This window comes from Procambarus clarkii, chromosome 90, assembly GCF_040958095.1.
Source record: "Procambarus clarkii isolate CNS0578487 chromosome 90, FALCON_Pclarkii_2.0, whole genome shotgun sequence".
NCBI classification, from domain to species: Eukaryota; Metazoa; Arthropoda; class Malacostraca; order Decapoda; family Cambaridae; genus Procambarus; species Procambarus clarkii.
The window spans coordinates 1,164,061-1,175,430 of NC_091239.1; positions in this window are offsets into that span (position 1 = coordinate 1,164,061).

Here is an 11,370-nt window from a genome sequence, read left to right on the forward strand (position 1 = left end):
GCGAGCGAGTTGCTGGAGAGTGAGAGTGGGATGTAGGCACCTCGTGATACTGTGTCAGTGGACTGGCCCATGTAAAAGGTGAACTCGCCACTGTTTATCAGTACACGTGCACAAGGTACTGGACGGTAGAAACGCTGGAGTTGGTGTACACTGCCAACGCCGTAGTGTCCTGCGTGAAAGCGACACTACTGTATATACGAGTAGTCATAGTCTATTTATTCTAATATATATTTTTTAATGGTGAAAGTATAAATATATTGGTGAAGGGAACAGTGTATTGTTCATCCCGCTTTCTCTTTATTGCACTATACAAACATTTCTTGAAAGCATACTACCGACTTGGGGTCGGATACTATAAGAGGTTACAACATCATGAACCCGGTTACTAGTCCTAAGTGGCCGTAACATAATTGGCATCCCCAGCGGGATCCGACCTCTTGTCAAGTGCGTTTGATAGGAGTGGTAAAGTAGTGCAACCCCTGTGAATAGCTCCCCTTTCCGTTTTTGTGTGTGTTAGGAAGTGAAGTGTTAAGTGCAATGTTGCGTGCTCGTGCACAACATAAAGGGTAAAATGGCAGAGAAAAAGACCATCGACATCCTGGATGATGTTCAGGAATTGCTGAACCAGGAAGACTGCCCGTCAGAACTGAAGTACCTGGGAAAGCCTGAACTCGTGTTGATAAGTGCTTATTTAGGGATCAAGGTGAGTGATCGGGATTCCCGTGTTGAGATCCTCTCGATGGTCCATAAGCACTTAAAGACTGACGAAAAGCAGGAAAGCGAGATACAGAGTAAAAAGGAAAGTGGTATGGCTACCACTGTAAAGGAAGAGCAAGGAAGTGACAGTAAGAGTGACACGAGTGAAATGAATATAAGTATACTAACTGTAAAAATGCGTGAGTTGGAAATCCATCGGGAAATAGAATGGCAAAGCTAGAACTAGACAGTTCTAGTTATTGGGAGAGGTTGTGTTAGCTGGAGCTCCGATTCTAGTAACATTATTATTGCAATAATGGAAGGATTAGTAAAGGATTTGGTGAGTCTGGTTGGAGCTCTGAGAGCAGAGATGGATTCCCTTCGGGAGGAGGTACGACGGCTTAGACTTCGGGAGGAAACGAAGGAGGAGGCCAGTGTTGACGGGACCTCATTAAGAAAGACTGACGGGACCAGTTTTAAGAAGATCTCGTCTTGGCAAGTTGTGAAAGACAGGGGTCTTAAGAAGACCTTGGCAAAACCGACAACTAATAGCCTACACCTAAGGACTTTTAATGCATTTGACGTATTAGAGGACGAGTGCTGTGTTGAACCTGTTGCTCAACGAGGTGGCAAAGACAAAGTAACGAAGGAGCATTGAAGCGCAGGTCCCTCAAACTGCTCGAAAGGAAAAGGGAGAATCGAAGCGAATTTTGGTTGTGGGAGATTCCCAGGTGAGGTATTTAGACAGAACGTTTTGTGCCAGAGATAGGGGGAACAGATTAAGGGTTTGCTATCCGGGAGCTGGAATTGGTGATATTGTTGGAAACATGAATGATATTATGACGGGAAATGGAAACAAACCCATTATTTGTATTAGTGCAGGGGGTAATGATGTTGGCCGAGTTAGGAGTGAGGAACTAATACAGAGATTCAGGACAGCCATTGAATTAGTTAGGAGCAAGGGAGGAATCCCGATCATATGTGGCATTCTTCCAAGAAAGGGAGTGGGAAATGAATGGATATCAAGGGCAATTGGTGTCAATTGCCGGCTGGAAAGATATTGCAAATCAAATGCAATATCTTTCATAGACAACTGGGAACACTTCTATGGAAGAAATGAAATGTATGCTCGTGATAGGGTGCATCTATCGAGAGCTGGGGTTGTTGCTGTTCCGAACTCGTTGGAAGAAGTGGTTAGAGGTGTTTATTTGGGTTTAAACAGTTAGTAGATAGAGGTAAGGGAATTGATTTGGAAGAAGGAGGTAATAAAAGTATGTGTTTGGGGGAGAAAGGAATTGGCAAAATGATCAGGGAAAGAGAAGGGCCTCAAAATAACAATTCACTTAGGGTATATTACACTAACTAATAGAAGTCTAAGAAATAAAATTAACGAATTAAATGCTCTTGTCTGCACAGAAAAAATAGATATTATTGCACTTACCGAAACGTGGATGAATATAGAAAATAGAGAACTATTAGCTGAATATCAAATAAATGGATTTAAACTATTTCACACAGATAGATATATTAGACGAGGAGGTGGAGTAGCCATATATGTTAGGGACAATTTGAAATGTAGTCTCAAAGAGGGAATCAAAACTGAGCCACACACAGAAACTATTTGGATAGAATTAAACGAAAAAGCTAATAATATTATAATAGAAGTTATATATAGGCCACCAAATTTAGACAGAATGGAAGCAAAGCATCTATGGGATGAAATATCTAGAGCATCTAGATCTAACAGTATTTATGTCATGGGTGACTTTAATTTTAGTGGAATAAACTGGTTGAACAAAACAGGGAATAGTGAAGCAGAAGATTTTCTAGAATTAATTGACGATTGCTTTCTTACGCAACACATTAAGGAACCAACACGGGAAAATAATATTTTAGATTTAGTGTTAACTAACAGGGAAACACAAATTAATAACATCGAAATAGGGAGTGAGCTAGGGCACAGTGATCACAAAGAAATCAGATTTAGCATAGAATGGAATAGACCTGTAGGAGTATTACTAGGGAAAGGATAGGTCCATTAATAACTGAGACAGGTCAAATAACAGATAGTGATGAAGAGATGAGTAGTATTTTTAATAAATATTTTGTATCTGTATTTACTAAAGAGGAACTTAACAATATGCCTTCAGCCGAACAAGTCTATGTGGGTGGGGACGAGGACAGGTTGACGAGTTTAGCAGTTACCAGGGAGGATGTTCTTAAACAAATAGTAAAACTCAAACCAAACAAATCCCCAGGGCCGGATGAAGTGTTTGCCAGGGTGCTAAAAGAATGCAAAGAGGATCTTTGTGACCCACTGTCAACCATATTTAATAAATCAATAGAGTCAGGCAGAGTGCCAGAGTTTTGGAAAGTTGCTAATGTGATACCAGTTTTTAAGAAAGGAGATAGATCACTTGTGTCTAACTATCGACCAATTAGCCTAACGTCTATTGTGGGAAAGTTACTCGAATCTATAATAGCAAATAAAATTCGTCTTCATCTTGAAAAACATAAATTAATAATTGAGTCGCAACATGGTTTTATAAATGGCCGTTCATGTTTAACAAATTTGTTATCTTTTTATTCTAGCATTGTTGAGGCAGTTGATAGTGGTAAGGATTGCGATGTTGTGTACCTTGACTTCAGCAAAGCTTTTGATACAGTGCCACATGAAAGACTGATTAAAAAGATAGTCTCATGGTATTGGGGGTGCTATATTAAGCTGGATTAGGGCATGGCTATACCAAAGGAAACAAAGAGTTAGTATAAATGGAATCAAGTCAGAGTGGGAAAATGTTGTAAGTGGAGTGCCTCAAGGCTCTGTCCTGGGACCTTTGTTGTTTATAATATATATAAATGATTTGGATTCAGGTTTGAGTAGCAACATTTGCAAATTTGCCGATGATACGAAAATCGGTAGGGAAATTAATTCGGAGGAGGACTCACTATCACTTCAAGTTGATCTAGATAGGGTTTTGAAATGGTCAAAGGATTGGCAGATGCAGTTTAATGCTGATAAATGTAAAGTTCTGAGGTTAGGTAATGATGATATAGTTACAAGATACGAGCTGGATGGTGTTGAGATTGCGAAGTCGGATTGCGAAAGGGATCTGGGAGTTATGATTAGTAAGAATTTAAAACAAAAGGATCAATGCATAAATGTTCGTAATAAGGCAAATCGGACACTTGGATTTATTAATCGCAGCGTTAGTAACAAGACACCTGGTGTGGTTCTCAAGCTATATCTTGCTCTAGTTAGGCCCCATTTAGATTATGCAGTTCAGTTTTGGTCGCCATATTATAGAATGGATATAAATTCACTTGAACGTGTCCAGCGTAGGATGACTAAGTTAATTCCCCAAATTAGAAATCTTTCATATGAAGAAAGATTAACAAAGCTTAAGTTGCATTCACTGGAAAGGCGAAGAGTTAGGGGTGACATGATAGAGGTTTACAAGTGGGTGAATGGACATAACAAAGGGGATATTAATAGGGTATTAAAAGTATCAACACAAGACAGAACACGAAACAATGGGTATAAATTGGATAAGTTTAGATTTAGGAAAGACTTGGGTAAATACTGGTTCAGTAACAGGGTTGTTGATTTGTGGAACCAATTACCTCGTAACGTGCTGGAGGTGGGGTCCCTCAATTGTTTCAAGCGCGGGTTGGACATGTATATGAGTGGGATTGGGTGGTTATAAATACGAGCTGCCTCGTATGGGCCAATAGGCCTTCTGCAGTTGCCTTTGTTCTTATGTTCTTAAAGAGAGAGAGAGAAGAGAAAGCAAGGGAAAGAGAAGAGAAAAAGCTGCAATTTGAAAGAGAGAGAGAGGAGAAAAAGTTAGAACTAGAGAGAGACAAGAGAAGAAATTGGAAATGAAGCGTTTGGATTTACAAGAAAAGGAGAAGGAAAGACAAAAAAGAGAAGGAAAGAGTAGAAAGGAAAGAAAGTGAAAAGCGAGAAAGACAAGAAAAAGAGCAAGAATGACAACATGACTTGGAAGTGCTAAGATCAGGTGGTAGGAGGGAAACAAGTAGTTACGACCCAGTGAGGAACATTAAAATGGTTCCTAAGTTTCATGAAAAGGAAGTCCCAAAGTTCTTTGTCGCTTTCGAGAAAGTGGCAGCATCATTGGATTGGCCAAGGGAAAATTGGGCCATTATGATCCAATCCGTTCCGACGGGAAAGGCCCAAATCGCATATTCCATATTGTCGGTGGATGATTCCAGTGATTACGACGCTGTTAAGAAGGTGGTGCTGATGGCTTACCAGTTGGTGCCAATCAGCAATCATAGTGCCAATAAGTGGACGTAACAACGACCAAATAATTTTTGTGAGTTTTGGGAGGTCGCTGAGGGCATGTTACTACATTTACATTGTCAGAGGGTGTCAAAAGTTGAGCAGTTCGGGGAGGTAATTTATCTGCAGCATTATTCATAGCCTCAAACACTTCCCCAATTTCGTGTTGAGACCCAAAATTTTGCTGTTCAAGGATAGGTTTGGTGTGTTCCGGGCAAAATGCATTAATGTCCCAAAAGTTATCATTTTAGCCATTGCCACCGGGGTCAGAGATTTATTTTTATCCACCTATGATGAACTCAACATCGCAGTCTCTAAAGCGTACAAATACTGTTCTAGACGGCTAGTAAATGCATTATACAATTCACCACGTTGCATGGTGGCAATAGCAATTTTCTTAACTAATCCCTATGGGTCCAGGTCTCCTTTGTTAACAAAATGATGGGAAATTTTTTTAAATTCTGTCCATGACTGGAGGCTAACAATGGCTTCCTCATCGACACCAACTCGTACATCACCTTTAGTGTTGCTCATAGACGACCAGCAAATGCTAAATAATCATCAGAAGCCTCTGTTCCTCGGAAAGCCTCGGAAAAATGAGCTTTGGCTTTCTCTTCAACTTTGCTAAACCATGATTCCATTAAGTGAGATTCTCCAGCAAAAGTGCAATAGCCATCTCCTGCACTGAACGCTGGACATTATTACGAGCAACTGCTCCATTTGAGTCAGAAGGAGCTGCAACAGGGTTAGACATTGTCACTATAGTGGAATTTACTTGTGAATGTAGATTTTAATTAGCCACACTAGGCATAAGAAGAACAATTACAAAATACAGTATAACACAACACTCATAAATGGCAAAACTAGGCTCGAGTAAGTAAATGGCAAAAATAAAAATGTAAAATGTACTTAGGAAAACACACTATTGGAAATTAAACAAAATTTTAAATTAAATTTGCAAAATGGTATGAATATGACCAGTAAAAGTTTGAATCAAATGGACTGTTGAAAAGAATGAATTACTTTGCAATATTATAACTGTTGTAATTAGGAAGCAAAAATACTAGAACACAAGTAATTTGTGGAACACTTAAATTGGCAACATACTAAAGTAAGATTTAATGTAAAATACTGAAAGAATTAACTACAAATTAAGGTCTAGGGAGAGTATAAAAAATTATATATTACACTTCCTACTGCTGGAAAACAATTATTTTTTCCTTAATGCACTTAATCAGAATGTACTTGAAATACTGTATATCGCTAATAATATACAATGGAATTGTTGGGAGAAATGTTGATAAACACCACAGAAAAGCTGTGTGTGGGGTGGGCAGCCAACTCCTCTGTTATCAAGTCACTGAAGGTGGCAATACATTCTATACAGGGTTATTTCCATGTTAAAACACTGTTATTGTATTCCACAGTAAGTACCAGCTATCATCTACTTTACTCGGGGGTGCAGGATATGCAGTTCAACAGTAGCCAATTAGGAGAACGGCGTCAAAGTGTGTAGAGTAGATACTCGGATGGTTTTTTATATGTGGAGCGACAGTAGCGCACCTTGCGGTAGTGATACGAAGCTTGGATTGATGACACAGGAGTGGAGATGAAGTTGACAAGGATTGACGATGTTGCAGAGACGATGATGTTACAATGATAACGGCAAAGAAAAGCACAGGTAACACTCACTAGCTAGGTTCGCTAGGTTATTAGTAGTTCACTAATGGGTGATGGAGAAGTAGCGATGGTAGTGGCGGGGCTGGTGACGTAGCTGTTCAAGCCCCAGGTTAACACAGAATTGTTCTTAATTAAAAAACTGGACAACACATCCGGAGATGAGTTGATGACGATGACACTAGCTGGAACAGTACAGACGAGCACACACAAGGCGTGTGGTGGGTGGCCCAGGAGGTTCGAGAATGGCGCTTGAAATTCAAAATGGCTGGCGCGGGAATTCTCTTCTCCCCTCACTGATAAGAAATTGTGCTTGCTGCAAAATATCGTGCCTAACTTTATGAGAACGTTGACCTACAGCAGTGGATGATGGTAAGACCCCGGACTGGTACAATATGATGAATATTGATGATGCATGAGTTTAGCTGTGGCGGGTGGCGGCTTTTGCTGTGATGGGATAGGTGGACATTTGAGTTTCTGGCTCAGAAAAAAAATTCTGATATCCCAGTGCTGCTACCAGTATTTGTACCAGTATTCGTTCTTGCTTGGTTGTTGAAGAGGTACACACTGTAGATCCCTACAAGGACTTTATTGAGTTAGGTAACTAAGATAGATGTGAAGCACCGAGGTCCTACTAGCTCTACGTCTGTGAGATACTGGTGCGCCCTTTTTGAGAGCGGGCACTGCCGCTGCATGGGAAATGTCAGAGGCCTAGCTGACTCAGGATTGGCTATACACCAACTGTCTTACAATTTGAAAGCTAACACCGGCATATCCCTACCACCTGGCACGTCTCTCCACCCCGGTACATCTGGAGAGTGTTTTGGGAGTGCTTCTTTTCCCTGAGCCTGGCCCGATGCCCGGCTCAACTTATGATAACTTGGTTCAGCAGGCTGTTGCTTGAACGGCCCACAGGCCCACATAACCACTACAGCCTGGTTAGTCTGGCACGTCTTGTAAGAATCTGTCTAAATTCTTTAGAATACATCCATCTTTGTTCCGGCAAAATTCCTAATGCTTGCTAAAAGGGTTTTGAACAGCCGTGGACCCGTGATGATAAGACAGTCCTCTCTGATTGTGCCTAATGCACCTTTATTCCTCAATGGCTCTATTTTAAATTTCCTACCGTATCTTTCGCTTTAGTACGTTTTAATTCTACTGTTCATATTTGGAACCTGTCTATTCAATATCTTCCACGTATATATTATTTAACATCTTTCTCGTCTCGTTTCCAGAGAGTACATGTTGAGAGCTTTGAGAGGGTCTCATTAATTCATATGTTTTATCGTTTCTATGTGTGCCATATATGTTCTCGGTAGTACCTCAAATTCAGAGATCTCTACTGCTCTGAAAAAGGGGAAAGTGAATACCGAGCATTACTCAAAATGGGACAGCACCAGTGATTTAAATAGTGCTAGCATTGCTGTGGGATCCCTGGATTTGAATGTTCTCCTAATCCATCCAATCATTTTCCTACCCACCGCTATATATGTTCGGTTATGTTCACTAAATGACAGGTCGTCATGCGTCATAATTCCCAGATCTTTTACATGTTGCTTTCCTTCTATGAGTAGGCATGATTGTGTCTTGTACCCTGTGTTTCATTTAACCATTAAACTGTGCACATTATATATATACAATCTGAGAAACTGTCACCAAATTGCGCACATTGTATAGATACGATTATGGGTGCCGCACATGATTTAAAAGTCCCATGCAGTAAAGAGAGCACTCATACACTAGCCAGAGGCGGTAGTAAACAGACGTCATCTTGGAACAAAATCCAGCGTAGGCCGCCATTGTGTGGAGGCCTCAGTTACCCAACAGAAATCATGGCGAGCACATCACATTCCAGCAGCCGACGTGCGTCAGACGCATCAGCAGCATCTCGCCCAGCCAAGCACCGCCGCATGGCACCACATGGTGACAATGAAGAACTCTTATCTACAAGTAAATTTCCATCATCGCCGGTTCCCACCCCTACTGGACATAGATCACCTTCAGTTCGTGGTCCATGGATTCCTCACCGTCGTACCAGTGTTGGGTCTCGCAAGACACCAGGTATATTTGTCTGGAGTGATAGTGAAGATTTTGTGCTCCGGCCTTAGATAATGCAGATGTTGGGATTATAGACGTTTCCCAGGATACAGGTGACGACATCAGTAAAATGTAATTCTTTACTGCTTAATGCAACCTGGCGACTAAGCGTCCTGCTGGCCATAAACTGCGAGCCACCATGAAGACCCCATCCATCCACAGATCTCTGGTATCAGCTATTGATACTGGAAATAGCTCCAAAGGGCTTCCACTTACGGGCTATTCATGCCGTGCCACCTTTTGGTTGGTTTAATCTTTATCAATCAATCAATCTGCTGACTTTCAGGGATGGCTTTCAGGTTACCTTGAGGTGCTTCCAGGGCATAGCGTCCCCGCGGCCCGGTCGTCGACCAGGCCTCCTGTCAGGTACATGCAATAAGGAATTTACCACCAACTGGAAAGCATGCAGTAGGCCAGCGTGAGAGCATTGTGTGTACGACCACACAAAAGAGGACACAGAAACGTTAATGGGTGCTAACATGGTGTTCAGCATGTGCCGTCCCTTTGTGTCATGTCACCTGTTTTGAAGAGTACCACACTGTCCAGGACTACTAATTGTCCAATAATGATGCACAAACATGTATATATTGAAAATAAAGCAGAATACATTATATATATCTTCTAAAATAACACATTTGTGTGCGCCTAATTGTGACACTAATATATGACAGTGTAATGAATTTATAACAGTTTTTTTATAATACAACATCAAGTGACAATATATTGAACAATATCAGTGAAAAAAAAGGTTTTAAAATACGCCACAGATACTGTAAATAATGCAGCTAAAATAAATTCGCGGCAACTGGAGCTGCTTGAACACGCCGCCGCTGCTCCCGGGACGCACCACACATGAGCACCCAACATCTGTGATGTCATCGCCCAACTTCTCAGCTCATTTATATCACTGACAAGTAAGATTAATTATTGTTTTTTTTTTACCATGCTCAGAGGACACAAATGAAAATTTTTATCAGACGAAAAAAAGTTGGATTTTTGTTGGCACTTGGTGGTGTTGAGGCCATTTGTCCCATAGCAGCTGAAGGGTTAACTTCCTCGTTTACACCATACCTCAGTACCTGGAACTTATCACTGTTAATCATAATGTTATTTTCAATTGCCCCATCAAATACTTGATTTATATCTGTCTGTGGTTTTTCATTTTCTTCTACAGTGGCAATTTTCATGCTGACTTTTGTATCATCTGCAAAGGATGACCAGGCACCACTGTGCCTGGTCATCTTTTGCAGCTTTGAAGCTGTGACAATTACTGGTCACAGCTTCATTTTCTCATGAAGCTGTGACCAGTATTTTTTGTCATTACCACAGATACAAATAGGAAGTACCAGTGCTGCAAGGACTGTGCCCTGGTGTACAGAGCTTTTCACTGCACTTGCGCTTGATCATATTTGATTGACCATCACTCTCTGCATTGTGTTTGAGAGAAAGTTTAAAATGCAATACCCCACTTTACCCGTTTTTATTATTGAGCTCATTTTATGGACTATCATTCCATGGTCCTATATGTTGTATGTCTTTACAATATATGTGTATTCTACAATATCTGTGTATTCAACATCTGCATTTTGCTTTACCTCTAAGACTTCTAAGATTCTGTCATGGTGGTTGAGTAACTGTGACAGACATGATCTTCTCGCTCTAAATCCATCTTGTCCTAGGTTGTGAAGTTCATTATTTTTCATAAAACTGAAAATTTTATTCATAATCACTCCTTCAAAAACTTTGATGTGTGATGTTAGTGCAACTGGGATATAATTTTTGCCAAAGCTTTTCTACCTCCCTTGTGCAGAAAAGCTATATCTACTGATTTAAGTGCTGCTGGTATCTCCCCAGTATCCAGGCTCGTTCACCATATTACACTGAGTTACTACTGGTATTTTACATTTCTTTATGAAAATTGAATTCCATGAGTCAGGACATGGGGCTGAGGGTATATTGTTAATTTCTCTTTCAAAGTTTTCTGAGTTCTTGTTAATATCGGTTATATTATCTGCATCTTGGAAGTCATTTATAAAGAAACTATCCAGATCCTCAACTTTCATGTTGCTTATGGGGAGTGCAAAACATAGCCTCATACTGGCCTTACAGAATTTCAAAAATATCTTTGTTGTCCTCTTTGTATGAACCTTAATTTGTAAATAAAGGTCCAATACTGTTGGAGGGGTTGTTTTATTTTTATTTTTCTCTTGTATAGATTATCCCCAATAGGATTCCCTGTGACCCCTCCCCACCCCCCCCCAAGGAGAGGCATGGCCCCCAACAGGACCCCTCTGGGGCCCCCGTGTGTTGCATGATAACACCGCAGGAAGATGTGTGTCTTGCCATCGCTTGTGTTGCAGTGAGTGATGTGAAGGGTGACAGGGACGCTGGTTTCTTACGGCGCTGCTTCGTCACGGATACCAGATGACACCCAGGACTCTCTCTTTCGTGTGTGTGTGTGTGTATTCACTTAATTGTTCTTGCGGGGGTTGAGCTTTGTTCTTTCGGCCCGCCTCTCAACTGTCAATCAATCAACTATAACTAACTACAAACTAACTAATTAGTTTTTCCCGCACACACACACACACAAACAC